Source organism: Ochotona princeps, chromosome X (genome assembly GCF_030435755.1).
Source record: "Ochotona princeps isolate mOchPri1 chromosome X, mOchPri1.hap1, whole genome shotgun sequence".
Classification (NCBI taxonomy): domain Eukaryota; kingdom Metazoa; phylum Chordata; class Mammalia; order Lagomorpha; family Ochotonidae; genus Ochotona; species Ochotona princeps.
In genome coordinates, this window is record NC_080865.1 from 90,533,607 (window position 1) to 90,544,605 (window position 10,999).

Genomic DNA, 10,999 nt, shown 5'->3' on the forward strand with positions numbered 1-10,999 from the left:
TATAATATAGGTTCAGGAAAATTTCTTTATCTTAAAATTAAATAAGATAAAAGCATAACTACATCTGCAAAAAAACCCTTCACAGTAGCACATATATTGGTGCTTGACTGAATAATTTGAAAAAACTGAATTTACATAAATGACAGAAATGTTGGCTCTTGTTTTGAAATTCTACCTGCCACAGTACACAAACTGAATTATTTCACTCACATAAACATGCAGAAAATGTTAGAAAACCTATAAAACAGGATAAAGACTGGTAGATAATTGTTCCTGCAAATGGAAAATGAGCAAAAGGGTACTTTTGATGGCTACTGGAATTTTCTATCTGCTGACTGCAGTGTTGATCACACACACACACACACACACACACACACTTATTAGAACTCTTTAAACACTTTAAATGAGCGTAATTTGTGGCATGAAAGTTGTGAAGCAAGCCAACTGATTTTTTTAAAGTAAAGGCAAAAAGAGAAACTTCCCTCATAAACAGAAGATGATTCAGTTTGATACCATGTAACCTGTAAGTCGTAGTCCTTTTCTCTGAAAACTCACATCTATACAGGGGAATGAAAAATACCACAAATTTTGTGTGTGTGTGTGTGTGTGTGTGTGTACAGATAGATACTATATGTTTGTAATTAAAATTTCTTTTTTTACTATTTACAGCAAAAGTTAAAACGATGTATTTTTAAATTATAACATTTGGAATTATAAAAATAATAGCACATGAAATGTGAAAGAAGAAATGACAATATACCATTTCAAATTTCTTCAAAAACCTGCTGTGATACATTGAAGATATCTGTGTTAAACTCTAAAACTGGTATTAAAAATGGAAGCAAGAGAACATATCAGAGACATGGATTGAGTTCCCAGATCTCCCAAGTCAATCTGACTCAATCTCAATTGTTATAGACGTTTGAGGAGTGGACCAACATAGAAATCTCTTTCTCTTTCCCCCTCCTCTAACTTTCTCTCTTGTTCTTCCCCTCTTCCCACCCATGCCTTTCCCCCTCTTTCCACAAATCCTTCTCTCTGCTAGTCAAACACTAGCCGAACTTAAGCAGAACTGCCTAAGTTGGTAAAGAAATCCAAGAATATGATTCAGATTACAGATGGGGGTAAAGAGGAACTATTGGAATTATTGGAACTTCCTGAGATGTAATCATGTGACAGGAGTTCAACCAGTTAGTTCAGATTCCCCCATGAGTACAAAGGTATGCTGCAAGATAGCATGTTGTGGTGGCAGGACAGGAATCAGTGGCATCTCAGAAGGAACAGAAAAGCATCCTTGGAAGCAAGAGTGTAGTAGGTCCAATGTCTTGCTAAGCAAATAGTGGGCACCAGAAAAGGGGGAGATGGTGCAGCCTGGTGAATAGGAGAGGAGAAGCAGTGACGTCTCAGTTTCCACCAATCATAGGAAGAGCATGGGTGCCAGGATAAGGTATTGTGAGAGTGTATTGTGGCAGGCACCTTCTTCCACTAGCAATTTTTGGAATATCCTCAATTAAGCAATGGAGGCCTCATGGGGAATAAAAATCAAAGTGAAGAAGACTAGTCAAATATGGCAGTAACTTTCAGGTAGTGCAATAAAACCAGTACAGGATTGACCTGCTGAGTCTTCCCAGTATATGGGGAACAGAACAAGTTGAGCAGGCAGGATCCTCTTTATGTGAGGAATATGGTAGCTCTGTTGGAGACATTCTAATTGAATCTGAAGGTGAGCGCAAAACACACAAGTTTCGTAACATGGACAGTAAGCCAATGTATTCTTCCTCCTTTTTTTCTAATGGCGCCCTTGGATTGAACCATTCCATCCACGTTGCAGAGGGCAACCCACTTGAATGAGTCCCCCTGTTCCAGCACTTTGTCTGATCATCGCAATTGCCTTCTAGGATCAACATGTTTTTGCAGACACAAGGTGGGCAAATTAAATAGCGTTACCATGAGGGTCACTGCCATTGCACCTTTTAGGATTTTTTTAAAAGATTGATTTATTTTTATTGCAAAGTCAGATTTACAGGGAGAAGGAGAGGCTGTGAGAAAGATCTTGCTTCAGATGGTTCACTCCGCAAGTGGCTACAACAGCAGGAACTGAGCCAATCCGAAGTCAGGATCTTCTTATGGGTCTCCCACACAGGTTTAGGGTCCCAAGGCTTTGGGCCATCCTCCACCTCTTTCCCAGGCCACAAACAGGGAGCTGGATGAGAAGTAGAGCAGCCAGGACATGAAACAGAGCCCACATGGGATCCTGGCGAGGACTTTAGGCACTAGGTTACCATGCCGGACCTGCCTTTCAGGATTTTAAGATTTCAGGATTCTGAGAGATGTAATATTGCTTTTTATCTGATATCATAGGGGGCAAAATAATTTTGTAGGCTTCTAATTGGCCTACCCTACTGTGATAGCTCTTTTCTTATGTACCAAAGGAGCAATGTGGGGATTCTGTCAACTACCCTCTATGTGCATTTCCAAAGATACATTCAAACATAGGGGAAGAATTTTAAGTGTATCTGTGGACTCAGTTGATCAACTGCGAGTCTCACTGGGAAAAGGCTTCCTTTAATCGTTAAACTCCACATGATCTCATTCTCAAAATGCCTGGTGACGGTTCCTCAGTGGTCTGAGTATCAATATGAACTCAGATTTTTGCATTTAAGACTCCATGAAATGTCTAGGTGCTCCTCTTTTCACAGCGTGCAACTATCAGAGTAAGCAGTCACAAAATCCCTGCGGAGAACTGGGGAAATCATCATCACACAATAATTGTGTTTCAGAGTCTTTTTTCTTCAGAATTCATCTTCTTCAGCCTATGGGTTCTTTGCCCATAAACCCATTCAGATAGACTGGCACAGAGATCAGGCTCTTTAATCAAGGTGGCTACATCAAACTTCTTTGTCATCTACTATTGATTTCTTTTCGTTGTATACATCTATAAGTATCTTGGATGCTTGTGTATCTTTCTTGCTTCCAAAAGATAATGGGTTATTCAGTCATATGCATACATTTTAATTTTTATTATTACTTTTATCATTATTATTATTTTCCATAATAAAGCTTTGTAGGTATAGGAATACTTTCCTTTCTCCCCTTCTTCCCTATCCATTTTTCCCTCTCACCATTTTCCCTCATATTATTACAGTAGTATAGTAATTTACTAATGCAAGCTTAATACTCTACTATTTAACTGGATAGGTATAGGCAATGCAGAAAACCTAGTATCAAATTATAAAGGTGTATTTAACAGTTTCATTGGGAGCTCTCCTTTTATTTGGAAGTGAAGATACATACTGCAACATATCTTCATGTCCTGGTATATATACAAACATTTTAAATGGCATTATTCACTCCACAAAAGCTCAGAGCTGGGCTGGTCCAAAACCAGATGCCAAGAGTTCCTTCTAGTACCCTACATGGGTGCAGGAGCCCAAGGACTTGAGCCATTTTTCACTGTTCTCTCAGGTGTATTATCAGGGTGCTAGATGGGAAATAAAGCAATTGAGACTCAAATTAATGTCCATATAAGATGCTGGCATGGCACCACTCCCCGCACCTTACACATACTTTTCCAGTAAGTCCTACTGTGGTCTTGCTACTGATGATAATTTCATCTGCTTTAAGGCCCGGCACTGTGGCCTAACAGCTAAAGTTCTCGCCTTGAATGAGCCAGGATCCCATATGGGCTCCCGTTCTAATCCCGGCTGCCCTGCTTCCCTTCCAGCTCCCTGCTTGTGTCCTGGGAAAGCAATCAAGGATGGCCCAAAGCCTGGGAACCCTGCACGCACGTCAGAGACCTAGAGGAAGTTCCTGGCTCCTGGCTTCAGATCAGTGCAGCACCAGCCATTGCAGTCACTTGGGGAGTGAATCATCAGAAGATCTTCCTCTCTGTCTCTTCTCCTCTCTGTATATCTGGTTTTGCAATGAAAATAAATAAATCTTTTTTAAAAAAAATTTATCTGCCTTGATTCTGACATAAAACTCAACTCCTCAGCCTCCATTATTTCAGGATCCTATCAAGCCAGAATCCCCTTTCGATAACAGCATAGCCTACAGTGTTCCTGACTTACAGAGGTTGGCAATAACTGTTTTCTTTGTGCTAGTACCTATCTCTCATCAGTGAAACTCTTGATATTCCAGTTGCCAGTGTTTCTCAAAGCTTTTCTAAGGCATGAAAATCATGTGATAAGTTATCTTATCATCCATAGTATATCCATGTAATACAGGAGTTTAAGGAATTTAAGGAATATGTCACACAGGAAATGTATCAAATGAAAACTGATATATCAGAAATGAAGAATACAGTGGAGCAAATTATAAGTACAGTGGAAAGTCTCCAAAATAGAATGAAGAAGGCAGAAGAAAGAATCTCAGAATTGGAAGACATTTCCTGTCACCATGGGGAAACTAACAAAAAGCTGGTAGCAAAGCTGGGTCAAGCTTAAAAAAAAGGTAGCCAAGAATGGAAAGACACTATTAAAACAACAAATATACGAGCTATGGAAGTTCCAGAAGATGCAGAAAGAGAAGCTGGGTTTACAAATGCACTTAATGAAATAATAAGGGAAAAATTTCCCTAATCTAGAGAAATAATTGGGAAGCAAGATCCAGGAGGGACACAGAACTCCAAATAGGCTTGATCAAAAGCAATCAACACCATGACACATGATCATCAAGTTCTCTTCAATAGAACAAAAGGAAAAGATCCTTAAATGTGCACATGAAAAAAATCAACTGATATATAAAGGAATGCCAATTAAACTTACAAGAGACCTCTCACAGGAAACTCTACAGGTCAGAAGAGAATGGAATGACATATTCCAGATTTTAAAAGCAAAAAAATTGTCGGCCCAGGATAACGTGCCCAGCAAAGCTTTCCTTTGTCTTTGAAAATGAAAGAAAATTCTTCCACAGTCAAGAAAAGTTAAAAGAATATGCCTCTTCCAAACCTGCCCTACAAAGGACACTTAAACATGAACATGCAGCAGTATCATTTTTTCAACAAAATTCTTGATTTTCTTTTACATTTCTTCGTGACACATTAGTCATTCAGTAGCATGTTATTTAACTCCATGGCATTTTTAACTCCCTCTTTTTACCCTGTTGTTGATTTTGTTTTGTGGCTTTTCATTTAAGGGGATGTACGGTAACTGTAATGGAGACTATCATATCCAGAAGCATATTATTTAATTTCATGGCATTGTAAATTTCTATTTTTTTCCTGTTGTTGAATTTGTATTGTGGCTTTTCATTTAAGGGGATGTATAGTAACTGTAATGCAGACTATCATATCCAGATGTCAGGATGCAATGCAGTGTACATCTGTACTTCCAGACAAAGATGGACTTACAAAGAAACTATTTACTATATCTTGGCAATAGGATGTTGGACTCTCTGCTATTGTCCATGCCTGCAATGATGGACATATGACTGTGTATGAAGAACTATGCTATAGTAATAATAAAGGGGAACTCAGTGTGAGGGTGAGGGGACTTGGAGAAAGAGGAGGGGAAATCCCAGGGCCTAAGGAACTGTATCATAAAATGATAAGAAGAAGAAGTTTAAAAAGATGGACTTCCAACAAAACTGATAAATATATCTGGAAAATAGGATGCTGGACTGTTTGCATTGTCCATGTCTATAATGTCAGGATGCACTTAAATAGTAGAAGGATAGACTTATAACTGTTTATGAAGGACTATACTACTGTAATGATGTAGAAGAAACCAGTGAGGTTTGTGGATTTGTGGAGGAAGGAAGACAAATTCCAGAGCCTATGGAACTGTATCATAAAATAGATAGATAGATAGATAGATAGATAGATAGATAGATAGATAGAAGATAGATAGATACAACCAACCTAGCAACAAGTTTTTATTGTTCCTTCAGGTCTTTGCCAAGACATTAAATTCTATATTTCAAGATCACTGTCTAATACTTCCTTTTTTTCCTTAATCAGTTGTATGTTCCATCCCACCTCTTAATCTAGCACCCCAGAATCAATTCCACATGTACCATATCAACCATATATGTTGATATATGATAGCCAGTTATTATAGCTCTTTTGGGATATTGCCTCTTCTTTATCCTAGTAGACCTAACAATTCCTTGTCTGGATTATATTGTAAACTATTGCTAGCCATTGGTCTGATAATCAGGAGAAATAAAGATGTATTTTGGGAGGAGGAAGGGACCCAGGTTGCATTTCTTTGCTTATTTGCAAGCACAACTGCTTAATATGGAAGACTGAGTCACTTCTGCAGTCCCAGAGAATTTAGGGAGATCTTAATGTTTAACATACTTTGTTGTATTTCAACCACATACCACCCTGACATTTCTCAGGACCTTACTTCTTCCAAATCAGGGTGCTGATCTTGGCACAGCTGACTTGTTGGGGCTGCAAATTTAACATTCTCTGCTCTGCTACTTTTGTATTTAAGGATTGGCCTGAACTTTGGGTGTAGTAAGTCTTCAATCTGAATGAGACACTGTCTTTGAATTTATTTATTTATTTATTCCTATTACAAAGTCAGAATTACAGGGAGGAGAGAGAGAAAGATCCTCCATCCTCCAGCTCACTCCCCAAATGGTCTCAAAGTGCAGAGCCGAGCCAATCCAAAGCCAGGAGCTTCCTCTGGGTCTCCCACATGGGTGCAGAACTCCAAGGCCTCAGACTGTCCTCCATTGCCCTCCCAGATCACAAGCAGAGAGCTGGAAGGGAAGTGGAGCAGCCTAGATACGAACCGGCACCCATATGGGATCCTGGAGCATGCAAGACGAAGCCCTCAGCCATTAGGCTACCACACCAAGTCGTGACAACCGTCTTCTTATATGTTGCTAAGGAGGCTCTGGATTGCAGCTTAGCTTCTATTAGTGCTTAATCATCTTCAGCCTTTCAATATCTTTCTCCAAACCATCAGTAGCTTCAATAACACTCCAATCATTTAGTCTTCATGCTTACTACTTTCCACCATATTTCTCAATCACCAAAAACATTGTACCTCCTATTACATACATTGTTACACCATCCCAGTTCACCACCAGTAAAAAATTTAACCCATGCATGAGAGGATACAAGTACTTCTTCTTTGTTGGATGGTCAACAACAATCAATCTGAAAATCTCATTAGTACTTTTCTTAATAGCACTGCTGGAACTAACTCCCACAACATATGGGTTCGGCCAAACCCAGAATCTGATGAGGTGATTTACATGTAGGATATTTATTTGGGAATACTCTTGGTAACATCAATGAGGGAATAAGGACAATAGAATTAGGTACACAGAAAAATCTCTGCTGTGATGAAATTATAAAGACTGAGCAAATCCTACGGGGACCTCTGGAACTGGAATGGATCTGGAAACCTGACTCACATTGTAACGAGAATACTACAACAGGGGGCCAGCATCAAGGCAAAGTAAGTTAAGCTTCTGCCTGCCATTTTTCTTTTATCTGAAATGAGAATTTAAATGTCAATGCTAATTTCTCACCATCATTTTTGGAATTCAATACATTAACAAATATGCAAATTTTGATTCCTCTATAGCATCTGCTTTCACACAGATCTGTAATAAGCTACTCCTCAGCACATCATCAAAACATCAAAGCACCCCAGCACAGCCATAAAAGAAGCTACCGAACAGAGGTTTTCACTATATCCATTTTCTATTATCTCAAACTTCCTTTTGAGATGAGTCTTTAATCCCAGTAGCTGTAGCATCTCCTATTTCCTCCCACCTCAATTTCTTAACTGCTGCCTGAAGGTATATGATACTTGCAAATGCCTTTTCTTATCTGGAATATAGAAGCCATGCATCTTCCCTGAGTAGGAATCTTAAGAATCACTTTGTTCGGTGGGCAACAGGTATCTCTGAAGCAATTTAGATGACTCCTTGCTCACTAAGCTTCTGGATATATTATTGTTCATAGTGTTCTTCATAATCTGTGGATCCTTTTGTATGTCGCTTTTCCAGTTTGAAACAAAATTTGCCCTGATTTCATGCTCAGTATTTCTGTTTTATTTTTGTAATCTGATTAACATTATCTTTTAATTCAGAGGTGGCTTGCCCATTTCAAAAACCAAGTCATGCCCTTTGACCTTTTCCATGTCCCCCTCCAATATTCCACCACCACAGAAGAGTATTGTATGATCTCTCCTGGAAATTGAATGGGATGGTTGCAGGTACAATTCTAATTCACTCCCTAAACACAGTCATGTACAAGACCTGAGATGGCCTCATGGCAAACTTCTCCGTGGAAACCAGATAAATATGCATTTTGAGTAGCCTGAGGTCAAGTCCCTGTTGCACACATTCTTTCCACACAGAATAACACAGGTGAAAGTAACTCAAGTAAAAATGATACAGGCAAGTCCAAGACAGATATGCTTCTCCCTAGATAACTATTAAAGGTCATTCTGAGATTTTTCAACTTACCTCACTACTACCAATGACAGACAATTTTCACAAACTTTCTTGGTTTGCATAACTTTATAGTCTATTTTGTGCTGCTATTATAGACTATGGCACTAAGTCATTCTTAAACAACAGAGGTGTATCTCTTATGATTCTGAATTCTGGAAATTCCAAGATCAAACAGTCATAACTTGCAAGGACTTCACTGCTGAATCATCCCATAGCAGAATGTAAAGGTAAGAAAGCATGTAAGGGAGAAGGTGAGAAAAGCAGGTGGCTGGAATCCCCGTTTCAGGAAACCGCTCACATAATAACTTACCCACTCCTGTGATAACACACTATTCATTTATGAAGGTTGACTATTCATGATCTAATCATCTATTAAAGGCTCAAACTCTCAACACTAATGCATTGGAGGTTAAATGACCAATCCATGAACTTTATGAAGCATGTTGAAAATCCAGCTGGCTGACTTTAAAATAAGAACAAGTTTACAGAATTTGATGACCCTTTTTCTCCATCAACAAAGCATGAAATGCCCTGGTTCATGTGATCATGTATCCGTTCACAACCGAAGTAATTTTTTCTGCCAAAAGAATCTGCAAAACTATGATCGTTGTGCTTTCCCTTCTCATGTGTGCATATCCTTGGGATGGAGCTACCTAGTGCCATAGAAAGACCCGCATCTGCACAAACTACATTGTAAACAATACTCAAAGGGATATACAGATGGTTTGGATAACATTTATGTAGTGTGATATGTGCAAGTATATGACAAATTGTGATACACAAACTTGAAAGGCAAGAAAATTCCAAAGAAAACCCAAGACAATTATGATCCCCACCTGTTTGATGGTTTCCCTGAACTCTATCTAAATTCAATTGCACTTTATCCTGTCAGATACACTGCTTAAGATAACTCTTTGCCTTGGGTATCTTATAGTGTTTTCCATAGTCCTTGGGGACAACAGATATCACACAGAAATAGTGTAATTTTATAGAATCAATAAGAGACTTTAGGAATCACTAAGAAACACATGTGCAATATTTCTAACCAAGTATCTCATTGTTGGCATTTAGGAGGAGTCATTACCACATTTAGGTTTTATATGGTAAGTGTGATAACTGGAAACCAGAAAGGCTAGTTACATATGCAAGTAACGGGGACAAAGTTGTGATTTTCTGTAGGCAAACAAAAGTCAACAGCGAGGACTCTTCAGGGAAGAGGTCATGGGAAGAAATTCTCTGATTTCAACTGTTCCACTCTTTCTGATATCCTCCAGTGCTTTAAGTTTGCCAAATCCAACCAGGAAACAAAAGGTAAAGAAGCTCATTGTTGAATAGCATAGAAATCATCTTTCCTCAGTCCACAGAAGGACAGAGGTGGGTGTAAATTGAATCTGGAGTACTAGAGTCATGGCCATAGCAAAATGGTTCCCACTCCAATCACCAGAGCTAAGCTCTTCGTGTCTGTGCCTGCACTTCATGTAGCAGCTCAGCTGTCGCAGACAGCAGCTAATTCTTTTCATGATCCCAGACCCCACTGTAATTCTATATACATCGGTGCTCTTGATCTTGGCTCTCTTACTATTTCACAAACACTCCTACTTTGCATAGCTTATTAATGTGTCCGGGTCAGTGATGCCTGCAGCCTAGCATTAATGTCATTATTACTGCCAATATCACATAGTGCTTCCACCTGTGCTACGCTTGAGTCCTCAGTTCTATAGCTGCTCTATAGTCACTACTTTTGAGACACCAGCTCAAAAGCCAACATGAGTTGGCCTGATCCTCAATAGCCCCTCAAGAGGGATGGCACCCAGGAAAAACCTCAGCCAGAATAGAGATGAGGAGATGTCAACAAACATCCCCACCAAAGACTCCAACAACCCTTGCAACCTTGTAGAAACCTAGTGCTGACCACAGAGGGTCTCAGAAATCTTCATCAAAACCTGAGTCAACTGTCAGAGCTGCACAAAGACTGCAAGGCTACACCATCAGTGGTGCCAAACCACTGCACTGCCTCCAGCAAGCACCCTGCCACCGGCCAAATGGAAGGTTTTTCACATTGAGACCAGGGAAGTCTAGAAGAGGTGACAGTTTCCACCAAATGTTCTGACACTGACTTTTTGGGTGACACATTCAAACCATACAGATATGTTAAGTGAAAATTAGTAATTGAAGGAGAATAAAGAAGGGAAGAATGAAAGGAAACAAAAAAGCTTACAAGATTTATGGGACAACATGAAAAAGAACTAGCATTTTGCATTGCAGAATATTCAGCAGGAAAAGAGACGGACTTTCAACAGAAAGTCCATTTAAGTAATAATAGCAAAACAATATTTCAACTCTAGTGAAAGATGTAAGTAGCCAATTATTGGAAAGCCAACAGTCTTCAGGTTTAATGCATGAAAAGGATGCACTAAGCTGCATTATAATCACAGCCCCAAAGAATCAAGGGAAAAGAGAATACCGAATGCATCATGAAAAATGAAGTACACCATATCTAAGAACTCCAATATGGCTAACAGCAGATGCCTCAGCAGAAGCCTTAGAAATCACAAGAGAGTCAGATGATATGTTC